Below are 12,568 nucleotides of genomic sequence, written 5' to 3'. Positions count from 1 at the left end.
GAAAAAGGGCATTATTACATTGAACATGTTTTAATAAGTTATTTATTATTTAACATACTTTAAGAGGCAGCGCCATAGAAGTTACATTACACACACTAAGAACGGTCCCTTTCAGACCTGCCCAGTTGCCTGAACCTAAGTGCTGAAGTTTCCGGAATAAAATTATTCTGTCTTTCATTAGAAACAAATAAACGGTGCTTTTCACCATTACTCACATCATAAACGTTGATATTTGAAGAGATCTATTATACTAATTATTGTCTTTGGAAATTATCATTTAATATATTTACTTTCTTTAATGGTTATTCATTTGAAATCAGTGGCCACGATTTTTTTTTTTACTATGTGCAGCTGCTCCCACGCACAGGTCCACAGCCTTAAGTTGCACTTACATACAGGGAGACCCAGCCCGCGGGAACGGTTCCCGATGTGCTCTCTGCACATCCGCAAAGTGCCCCAGCTACGTCGCTGGGCAGCCAGTTGACAACGGCCACCCCGTAGATGGTCCAGATCATCAAACTGAGGTTAAAAACGCATAATGAAAAACACAAGAAGGGAGAATGGATAGATAGACTCATGGTAGCAGGAAAAGGAAGAAAAGAAAAAAGGAAGGAAAAGAAAGTAAGACCCTTGGCAAGAGAAACAGAGAATTCTAGGTGATCCTGCTAGCTAGATGGGGATCAGATTCAAGTCGTTCTTTTCAAATCTTTCAGATGATTGCAGTAGAAACTTTCTTGTGTTTGCGAACGCAGACAGACACTCGACACCAAATTTCTCCATGGACGGCATGCATTTACATGCATAATACAGAGGACGTGCCCACTCTGAGTCTAGCTCATTTCCTAAGTCGCAAGAAAAGCTGGTGTTTTTCAAAAGTGATTTCAAAGAATTTGTGTATGTGCATGTGTGTGCGCACGCGTGCGTGTATGAAAGCAGCCATATTTATTATTCAGACTTAACTATTTGCGTGTATTTTCCCAAATGATACCAGGGGCAGCATAACATCTACTGTTAAAAAGCCCCATGCTATTCATAAGAGATTATACTGGAGTAAACATTACAGTAGCAGTAATGATCTAATTAAAAGAATCAGACATACTTAAAAGAGTCCCTTCTTTCAGGAGGGAGGGGAGAAGAAAAATCAATGAGGCAATCCATAGTCCGGAATGGGGCGAAGCATTTTACTGTGATCAAACACAGTCTATCTAGTACATATCTGAAGTCCTCTGGTCTTTGTTACTTAATGTGATGCGGAAGATCAGAGATGCGTGCAGTCTGTGTTCCAGGGTTCCAGCTGAGTCGCTGTCATATGTTAAGCTTTTTTTTTTTAAGTTGGCTATAATTCCACCTTCCTCCAAATGAACAGTGTTTCCATTAAACTAAGCATTTCCCCAAATCTGGCAAGAACCTTGCATGGGGATTTTCCTGAAGGAACCTAAAGGTGACCCGAAAGCACATCTACGAGTCTAGGTTTGCACGACACTGAGCTCCGTGCCGGCTCCCGTGTCTCTACCCTTAAGAAACACAGGTATTGTAGTGTGTGCGTGTGAGATGCAGGGTGACAGAAAAAAAGGGAGTGCAAGCCCTCTATCACTAATTGTCTACATGAGTGCCAATACGTATGTCGGCTTATGTTTGGAAGACATTATTTTTTCCCAGCTGCTTTCTTTTGTACCTACCTCCCAGCACTTGAAGTGGGGCCTGCAAACCGGGTTTGAAATGTGGTCAGATGGAAATGCAGTAGCCAGGACAGAATGGGAAACTCAGGAAGGAGGCTGAGGTGGGAGTCTCCGGTGTGGCTGGGAAGCCATCCCCCCAGGAGGCCACGGGGGGGAGCTGTGGCTCTGCTCAGGGCGGCCACAGCCAGTAGGGGGGAGGAGAGGGCGGAAAATAGACTGTAGCAAAGCGATGGTGGAAGAGGAAAGGTAGGTTTTATAAGTTCCTGAATTTTATGACTATGCTGCAACGGTGGAATGTCCACTCAATCTGTTGCGAAGTTAGCACAGAAAACATGCACTGGGCATATTAAGTACAGGATGAAATGGTGCCGTGAATATTTATTAGCAAAAATATAGGTTCTCAAAAACAGAAATAAAACAGGGTAATAGATGAAGGGAAGAATAGATTTAACACTGAAATAAATATCAAAGGTGCAAAGAAAAGGCAAAATATAGTGTTCAAACAAAGCTGTGAATTGGGTCCAGATTTAATGCTCCCCTAGGGAAGAAAAGGTTGGACAGACTGCTGGAATTGAGATACTACTTTTAGTACACAGTCCCTGTAATGCTGTCAGCTTTATTTCCTTTGACAAATGTGAAATAAAATTTGTCAAAGTTAGGGCTTGGAAAGTTGGCTATTGAAAATTCAATTGGTAATAACTAGTATAGCCTAGCACTCCGGAGATTTTTAAAGGAGAGGGATGTTTAAGATGCTGGGGTGCGGGGGGAACCGTATTACGTATTGTACTCACTTTTTAAAAATTTGGCAGTTGACTTAGGCAACTGGATTTCTGAGTTTCCTGTTAGCTGGGTTCACCGTTAAAAGGCGATAATTTAAAACCCGTTTCCATGATAACTACAATTATATCGTAAGTTTGAAAATATTCTGGTCTCTACACAGAGGAGGGCTCCTGTGATCTCCCTCAGCTTGGGGTCCACACGCCACGAAGACTTTGCTTGATCCAGTTCTACAGAAGTGCAGGGGGTGATTGCGAAGTCAATGCTACCCTCATTCCACGCTACAAAAATTCCTGACTCTGCTTCTCCTTCCACCATGCATCGGACGCGTTCGCAGTGCAAACGGTGATTTACTGGGAATGTTTAACAACAGACTTTACTTGTCTTCACAATGTGTTGCTCCACAGCCTCAGCCCTTCGTTGCTGGGTGCATGGCAGGTTTTCCAGGGAAGCTCCTGGAAGCCACTTCTCTCCCTTGCTGCCTGGCCGGCCCCACCCCCGCCCCACCCCTCACCTCGGCTGTACTTGGGAACAAAGCCACTTATAAGAAAAAAAAAGAGCGACTTAGCCTGCATATGGATATCCAGGGATATTTCTGTTTTCCTGACTGCCCCAATACACTCTCAGTGCAATCAGGAAGACAAAACAGTCTCGCTGCATTTTCTGCTTCTTTCTGTGAAACGGAATCTGATGTCTCCCAACTGCATTCATGTCCCTTCAAAGTGGGCAACTTGGCATTGTCTCCCGCTCTCTAAAGAGTCACCGAGGGCATTGGAAATTTCGGCTGTGAACCCAGAGAGCTGCTGGCTCTGCTGCGGCCGGGCTGCCGTCGCTCCACTCCAGCTGCCGTTTCTTTATTTAAGAAGAACTACAGAAAAGACCTTTAGGAATCACCTCTTAGGTCATTATGGCATGAAGGCACCTTTCTGTCTTTATGACATGGCGGGGGGGTGGGTACGATATTTAATTGAAGATTTTATTTTTAATTTTCGCATTCTTACCATGTGGTCATTACTTTATTTTTACATTTTCAGCCCATTTTCTTTCCAGCCCATTGCAGGAATTGGGCAGTCAGCAAGAGCCAGAGAGTGCTGGCATGTATCATTACATTCTCAAGATGGCATATTTACTGCGCTTGCCAGCAGGGTCGCGCTTCTGTCCTAGTAAATGTAGTGGAGTATGAAAAAGGCAATTACATCTCACTGGGTGACCTTTTAACAGCCATGACTACCTCCTATCTATACATAATTATTATAGGTGATGATTTCCAAGTATTACAATCTCCTAGAGCCGCCTTTAATTCACATCACATTTAGGCACGTTTGTCACCAGTGCTAGAAATTTTAACCCCCGAAAACTGAAAAAACAGAAGAGAAAAGTGATAGCAATGGATGTCAAGCTCTCAAGTCATCCTAATAAAAACACAGCAAATAAGATGTCGCCCTGTTTGTATTCATTATCAGTTCTTACATGCTCCGACTCTTGCATTAAACATTAGACAGCCTCTGATGCCTGCTTAACAGTTTAATTCCCTCCTCAGTATTCAGGCTGTCATAATAAAATCAGTGAAGCAGGCAAAGTCAAATAAGAGCAAGAGGAGGCATAGAGCATGTAGCACAAGGCATTGTCATCGCTTACTATTCACCCCGCACCACTTACAGGAGCTGAATTCAGCATATGCTGTGGGTGACACACAAACCAATCTCTCCCTCCACCGCTGTGGCCAGCCTATCTTGCTGGTGCAGGGCGAGGGTGGCGCGCGTGCAGAGGGCCGATAGCAGTCCCTTCAAAAGGAACCAGCTTCTGAGCCACTGGAGCTGGCACAATAGAAGCCACTTCTGTCAACAAAGACTGCAGACTAAAGAGCTAGATATCCCCACTATGGAAAGATTAACAGTGCTAAATCCGTTTAGGCCCTTTTTTTACTTATTTACAGGCTGCTGATCTTGAAGGCTGAATCAGAACAAGAGATTAGCTCTATTAAGTGCTGCCCATTTTTCTGAATTATGTTTTTGAAGACTTGGACAATATGAATAAGGACTCATATTAACCACTGTACGAAAGGCACACACTCCATTGCAATGACAAAGCCTTCGGAAAACTACTTGTCACTTGCAGTGATCCATTGCAAATACAGTTTAATATATAATTTATATCTACCAGCTGGTGAGAGCAGAAAGGGAGCGATTCCACTCTTTCTCTTTTAAAAGAGAGAGAGAAAGAAAAAGAGAGAGAGAGAGAGAAAGGCTGGCAATTTAGGATGTCACTAACGATAGTAAAATAGCTCAGCAAACAGTTCAATAAATGGTTCAATACTTGTGATACTATCCAAACAAAGACTCGAAGCCATTAATTTTAAAAAGTTCTGTGAATCTTCTTTGAACAGTAAATATTTAATCACTGCAATATGTAAGCTGCCCTCTCATATTTTATCTTCTAACCAGAACCGTGTAGTGAATCTGGCCTTTAATAACTTTGACCAGAGCAATATTTTGCCATTTTTCTCCTGCCATCAAATTATGAAGTGTGTCCAATCCAGCATGTTGCTATTTGCTACCTAATGCGCTCCTACTGATGCCTAAATATAGCACTGGACAAATGAGCTCCGCACGTGTGAACACTAAATAATGCCCAAACCCCACTTAAAAATACATATATACATGTGTGTATTAAATATATCAAATGATACATTTAAAATTCTAACTGTATTTAATAGCTACCCTACATGTTTTTTAAGTACTATATAATTATATTATATAGTATTAAAGAAATTAGAGCTTCCGGGCATAGACTTTCAGAGCCAAGCAGTAAGAACATGGAAATTTGCGCCTCAAAGCTTTCTAGCCAGAGTCTTTTTTTTTTCCAGGCATACGCACTAGTTAGGAATGTCATCTTTGGCCAAGTTTAATAATTGATGAGGAGCCTTGCAGGTCTCAAAAGCTTATACAACCAAACAACTAATATTTATTTATTTTATTATATATTTTCTTTTAATTCAGGAAATACCCACAGCGATTACAATTCTAATTTGCAGGGAATCCTGTTGGCAGAAAAATCAAACAATTAACAATCCACCTTCTAAACAGACTACTGGTAACCGACGGCTTCAGAGGCAGCCACTCAGACATGAGCGATTGCGCTCTCCCCGAGCCTGGGCTGCATTGGAGTTCAGATGAAAACAAGTTCAGGAAGTTGATTTGATGGGCAGCACCGACCAAACCACGACTTACGAGGCTTGCAGATGCATGTCAGAATTAGGCTGCTATGAAATACGGCGTGATCTGTTCCACCTTCTGTAAGTTTCTCAAAAGTGAGCATTCTACTCTCAGAAACAGCGTTCTTCCCGCCACAGCCATCAATGTGCGTGTGGTAGACACACGCACGCACTCACACTCATGGCTCAGTAAAACGCGTTGTGAACTTGGCGTAATCCCCAGTATGTTTCTTCATTAGCTATTTTGGATGGCCTCTACCGCACACGCATTTCAAGAGCCACATTCCTTTAACTCTCAGATCAATACACTCTTAGCAATTGCAAGTGGCCAGAAAGGTCGCCCTCGAACCCCTTTGGTCCTAGAAGACTGGCAGAGGAGGGATAGGAAAGGACCCTTCCAAGATCACACATTGAGAAGATGAAGGCAGTTCATCCTCGGACCTCTCTGTGCTCCATCAAAAGATAAAGAGACATTTGCTAAATGTCATTAGTAGTTCTTATATGTAAGTAGAAGAACAAAGACAAATAAGACACAGTTACTATTTTCCAAGAGCTCTTAGTCTAAGAGTGAGACTCAACCTTAACAATAGGCTACAACCCAAGACATCAAATTTCAAGTGGGCCAGAAAAGGCACAGGGGTGGAGGGGGCAGAGCTAACTCCAGCCGAGGGGCTGGAGTACTGAGTACAAGGTCACTCCCCGTGGGCACGTTGTAGATTGAGTGGAAGACAGATGCAGACCTGGCTATTGTCAAGGAGAACCTGCCTTCCACATAGGTAGAGGAATGGACCACCAACCTCGGATGGAAATTCTGGCAGCCTTTTCCCATAAATACAGCATCCTTCTCTCTCTCTTGGCCTCTTCCTATGAACCAACTGATGAAAAAGGCAGTGATGTCAAGCAACTTCTGAGCTCACAAGAGAGATGCAAGGCTGGTGGCATCTCTATAACAAATAAGCCTGTGTCCCAAGTCCCTCCCAGATCACTATCTTTCACAGTAGCTTCCAAAAAGAAATATGTTGCTATCGCATTGGAAAGGGCAAATGAGGTCTCAAGCCACTTACCCAAGGAGAATAGAAGGTGGAGTGGGCAAACCACCCAACCCAAGCACAGAGCTCTTTCCACTAATCCCCATGGGCACACCCTTGAGAAACTCTAGCCAGACTTGCTGTACTCGCCAAGTCACACTCCAGCCCCTACAGTGTGCAGGGTTCTGCGGAAGGAAACACGTAAGAGTCCTGCACTCATGAGCTTGTGGTTTGCTTGGGAGATGTGTGAGCCTAAAGTTAACTATCTCTATTACATTTATTTTACATGTAGATAATATTTATATGCATAGAATATTTTATTACATTACATATGTGTGTATATACATAAGTGTGTGTGTGTATATATATACATATACATATATATATATAGAGAGAGAGAGAGAGAGGGAAAGAGAGAGGGAGGGATGGAATAGGCATGGACGTGGAGTGTGTGTCCGGCAGTAGTGGTGGGAAGTAGGAGCAGGTCAGGACGCTCAGGGCACACGGATCTGACCACACATGTATCACCCAGCAGTGACACAGATACTCAGGTGATCAAACCGGTCCGGCGGAGTAGTGACGGGGTAAATGAAACCAGGAAAAGAAACCACAAAGCAAGAAGAAGGGGCAGCGTCACACCTCACTTTTTCTGGGATGCAACCCCACTTCTGCTCAGGGTCCCCTCTCAGACCCACCTGCCCCAGCACTTCCAGCCCTCAGCAACGTTTCTGTTTCCCTGCACTCTTGTAACACTGGGCGTTGCTTCCACAGAACTCAGCTCTGTCTTGCACGTTGTCTTCCCAGAAGTAAACATATATGTGGGCATCTCATGTCTGGGTCTCCTCTTTCCAGCATGTGCTCTAGGGGAACACTCAGTAGTCTGGCAATGGCCTAGGATGGCCCAGACCAACCAATAGATTCTCTACCGTGAATCTTTTTTTTTTTTTTTTTTTTTTTTTGAGACGGAGTCTCACTCTGTTGCCTGGGCTGAAGTGCAATGGCATGATCTCAGCTCACTGCAGTCTCCGCCTGCCAGGTTCAAGCGATTCTCCTGCCTCAGGCTTCCGAGTAGCTGGGATTACAGGTGCCTGCCACTATGCCCAGTTATTTTTTTTATTATTATTTTTAGTAGAGACAGGGTTTCACCATGTTAGCCAGGCTGGTCTCGAACTCTTGACCTCGCGATTCACCTGCCTCGGCCTCCAACTCTTGACCTCGTGATTCGCCTGCCTCGGCCTCCAACTCTTGACCTCGTGATTTGCCTGCCTTGGCCTCCCAAAGTGCTGGGATTACAGGTATGAACCACCGTGCTCGGCCTAATGTGGATCTTAATGCTAGCACCTGCTGCCAAGTCACTTGGCCTCTCCCGCTGTCACCTACCTCATCTGTAAAATGGGTGAGTAATACAATCTACCTCACAGGGTGCTGCAAGACAGTAGACAGAGCTCAGCCCGTTGTGCAGCACACAGTAAGCACCCAACAAAAGAGAGGGTGTAACCCTGGCAGCTGCAACAACTGCACAGGTGATGGCAGCTAGTCCTCAGTTTCCCCATTTGTAGAATGGGCACTAAGGTGTAAACTCTGCAGGAGTTTCATGTGGAGAGAATAATGCACATAAGCAGCTTGGCACATAGTAGATGCGAAAATTATTTTGTCTATGAGCAGCAGGTCTATATATTTTGTATCCCCAGAGAGCTTTGCTGAATGTAATAGACACTCCATAAACACTTGTTGATTTATTGAGAAAAGAATTCCTTGTACTAATTACGTGCATTCACACTGATGCAAACTGACTCTACCTGCCCATTTAAAGAGAAAGAAACAAAACATTAAGCTTCCTTCACAGCAAAGGAGCATCAAATCAACAAGCATCACGTTGCAGAGCTCTGTCTGGCCAGGCCTTGGGATTCTCAATTGCACATTTGTGTATATGCTTCAGTCAGGAGGACTATTCAGTCTGCCTCACATCATTTTTAAAAGTTCGCAGGTTTTCAGGCTCCCCAAGTGTCATTATATTTGGAATGGAATTTTGCCTCCTCCACCAGTAATGTAATAAAATCTCTGAGTCTGAGAAAAAGTCAGGAAAGTTCAGATGTCAACCAGGTTAACATTAAAATTGTTAGAAAACAGGAACCGTAATTTGGGGATTGAAAAAGAGGCCGAATTCATGTTGTAAGTGCAAGTGATCTGGAAATAGATGTTTATCTTGGCCATTTTCAGGGAAGTGACATCATATCGTGTGTCTACTGGGATATTACTCCTGCATTTTTCAATCCAGATTTTGGCACTAAAGTTGGCAAAATTAGTCCATTTTGTTAAACTGATCTTGGAGGCGTCCACCTCCCGAGCACATCACAACACGCCTATGACATGACTCGAGAACAATGGGTGAAAAATGGGCCATAAAACAGGAATGGCCTGCTTCATGTAAAGTGGATTTTATGGCGCAGGTGCACCTGCGTTTATCGATACTGTAAAGCAGCAAGATTGTGCCACCATAAAGCATAATATTTGTTTAAAAAAAGAGGAGGAGAAAAAGAAAATAACAGATCCACCTATTAATTTAAAAATTACAATCAGAAAATAATTTAAGCCTGTGGGGCACTTTATAAAAAACATTTGTCATTTTATTATCTTAGATTTTGTACACTTTGTCAGAGGCTTTGTAAGATATGTGAAACGAAAAGGCAATTTGGAGGAAAAGAAGAAAAAAGGAAAAAAAAATAAAAGCTTTGTTGAACTGAAAAAGCAGTTTCCACACCTACTCAGGAAAAGCCACATCTTGAAGCATCTGAAACCCCCGACTGTGGCTGAAATATCCAACTGGTGGTGGGTTTGGGTGGTGGGAGAGAGGCTTGCCCCTTTTGGGTATGAATGGGAAAAGTCTGAATAGGAAGTCCTGCAGGAGTTTTTTATTACCTATTTCCTTTCGGGAAGATGGCATTGTTTCTCTCTACAATGACTAGGGAAGGGGTGTAAGTAAGACGGGTTGACAGCATCCTTCAAAGCTCCTGCTGGCTGCAGGAGCGCATGGGTTGGTATTTTTTTTCCTTGCAGAGCAGATCTTGGCTATTTATAAGTAAGATCACGCTGGTGCCTAAGTTTCACTTCCCTAGAAAGGGTTCTTGGCATAATGTTTAGATTAAGAAAACGGCCTAAACACAATGCAAGAAGTATCTCCCCACCTGCAGCGTTCTGTGTTTAAAAGTCAAGTTCTTTTCCCTCCCATAGACAACAGCTCCAGAAATACCCACTGAGCAGTCAGGCCACTGAACAACCACCTGCCCAGCAGCCAGGAAAGGGCAGCTTTGAACAGTTTCCTCTCCTTCTCCTTGACACATTCTTTACCAAAAAAAAAAAAAACCTTCTCCAATGTTAGTGGACTTGGACACAATGAATTTCATCTGAGGGGTTAAGGGAGGGCGCGCATTTAGAGCGAGAATAAAACAAATGTTTAAAAAATCCATGATTGGTTTCATTTCAATCCCTCTCTCCGTTCTTCCTCGGCGCCAAATGCCGTCCGCATGCTTGGTGCAGATGTTGTCACAGCTGCCCGCTCACATTGCTGACAAGATGCAGCGTGGGCTCCACCACTCAGGATCCCAGGAGGGTGACCCAACGAGACATAAAGCAAGGACAACTGCAGCAGAGCCTCCAAACTGCTGCCAGGGGGAATCTCTCTAAAATGCCAATCTGAGCACAGCACTCTCTTGCTGACAGCCCTGCCATGGCTCCCTATTGCTGCTCTCCAGGAAAACTTCCAAGATCCTTAACCTGACATAGAAGGGCCTGCTCAGTGTATCTCTGCTTGACTCTAAAGGCTTGTCTCTCTCTGCTCTCTTTCCTCCTCCCGCCAACAATGGATACACTAGCTAGCCCTGCCACACTGCTCATAGAGGCCTGAGCAAAACAAACTGCTCCAGGCTCACTGTTTTGAATGTTGCTCCCATCTTTTTGACCTGTCAAACTCCTCTTCATCCTTCAAAACCCTACCCAGCTTCTCCTCCCCTATGAAGCCTTCCATGGTCCAACCATAGCCAAAGTTAATCCTTCTCTCCTTGTAAAACATTTGCATCTAAACATCCTTCTTACATGTTCTGGTTATTGCAGGTATCATATTATAGCCTACATGTGTGTCTACATGTATGCCCTTGGGGTCCCCCAGTCCACCGGTGAGACAAAGCCTGAGTTTTATTTCACCTTTTATCTTCAGCACCTGACACAGTGTCTGGCACATATAATGTGGAGAAAAGAAAAGAAGGGAAAGAAAAAAGAGATGAAGAAAAGATGGGGAGAAGAGAAAGGAAATGATAATCAACTGTGTCACCTCCAGAGTAAAAGCACATCCAGAAAGCCAAGTCTGGAACTACTGAATAACATTCTTGGGTTGGATTTTTCTCCTTCCCCTGACCTGGAGTCTGTAGAAGATGAGACTTCATATAGAAGAAACCAGTTTCATCTCAGGTACAAACACGCAAATTCACTCTACTCCGTGTAATACGCATCCATTGACCATCTATTACATTCAAGAACTAACAATGTACCAACTTGTTCAGAAAAAATTGTAAATAAAATAATAGGATTGAGCTTCTCAGCTCTATGAAAAAGCCACCGCCTCTTCTCTCATAATAGCACCTGTGAGGTTTTCTTGCTGCTGGAATGTGACATGACATCTGCATGTCACATACACACAGAAGGATTGCATTTTTACCATGCCATTGCTTCTGTATTTTCTCCTATATATGTCACCCTTCCATCTAACCATGCAACCCAAGATTTGCAGTGGACTATGGAAACAGAAAATGTGTTATATAAATAACCAAACCATGGTGAAGGGGAATAGGACATGCTAAAATGTGTTTTTATTTAAAAACAAAAGATACAGTGATGTATGTAGCCATGTAAGGCCAGAGCATCACATTTGGCCAATGTCATTACACCATAAAAAGGCTACCAACTTTTGAAGCAATAGGGATTTTCTGTATCTGGTCATTTTTCCTCCAGGGTGCGTGGTCATCAACATTTTTTAAAACATTTCCTAATTTGGAGTTGGCTTTTATGAAAAGGATCACAGTGTCTTAGAGATACTCCTAAATATGGGACATTTATACATCGGAGGCATACCTATATGGTTTTTAAAAAACCTCCATATAATCTCACCAGTAAGTGCCTAACCTCACACAAGTCACTCAACCTCTTTGTGCCTTTGATTAATCCTTGATTTTACTACCACAGAGCCGGATGGAAACTTAAAAAATTATTTATTTCTGTCCATCAAATGCATACTTACAAACACCATAAAAACTTAGGAGATTATAATTGAAATACTAATAAATATAGTGGCAATAATCCAACCTTAGGAAGAGCGATAGGGAAAGAAAGGACAAAAGGCAGTGATTGACCACTGGCCCTTTCATGAAACAGGATCCCACCGTGGCTCTCGGAGTGGAACTGATGCCCCTGCAGCTCCCCCAAGAAAGGTAAACAACGAGCTCCGGACCTGCCTCAAACAAATCAGGCAGTGGGTATTGGGGCCTCTGAATCAAGGCCAATCAGGAGGCAGGTAGCACGCAGGGCACTGAATCGAAGGACCAATCAGTGCATAGGTAGCTCAGTGGGCCTGCCTTCAGGCCTGGGTACCGCATCCCCAGGCCCGCATGGGACACCCTCCCTTCTTTCCTCCATCCTTCCCTCCCTCCATCCACCCTTCCCTCCTCCATCCACCCTTCCCTCCCTCCATCCACTCTTCCCTCTCTCCTTCCTGGCTGCTGGATCTTGGACTCTGAAAGCCCATTTGGGAGAAGGAAGTCAAGCACTGGAGCACCTTAGGACCTTTCTTCCTTCAAAACACCTTCCATAGTTTTCGAAAG

The sequence above is a fragment of the Nomascus leucogenys genome, chromosome 3 (assembly GCF_006542625.1).
Source record: "Nomascus leucogenys isolate Asia chromosome 3, Asia_NLE_v1, whole genome shotgun sequence".
Classification (NCBI taxonomy): domain Eukaryota; kingdom Metazoa; phylum Chordata; class Mammalia; order Primates; family Hylobatidae; genus Nomascus; species Nomascus leucogenys.
This window is presented reverse-complemented; position numbering follows the sequence as displayed.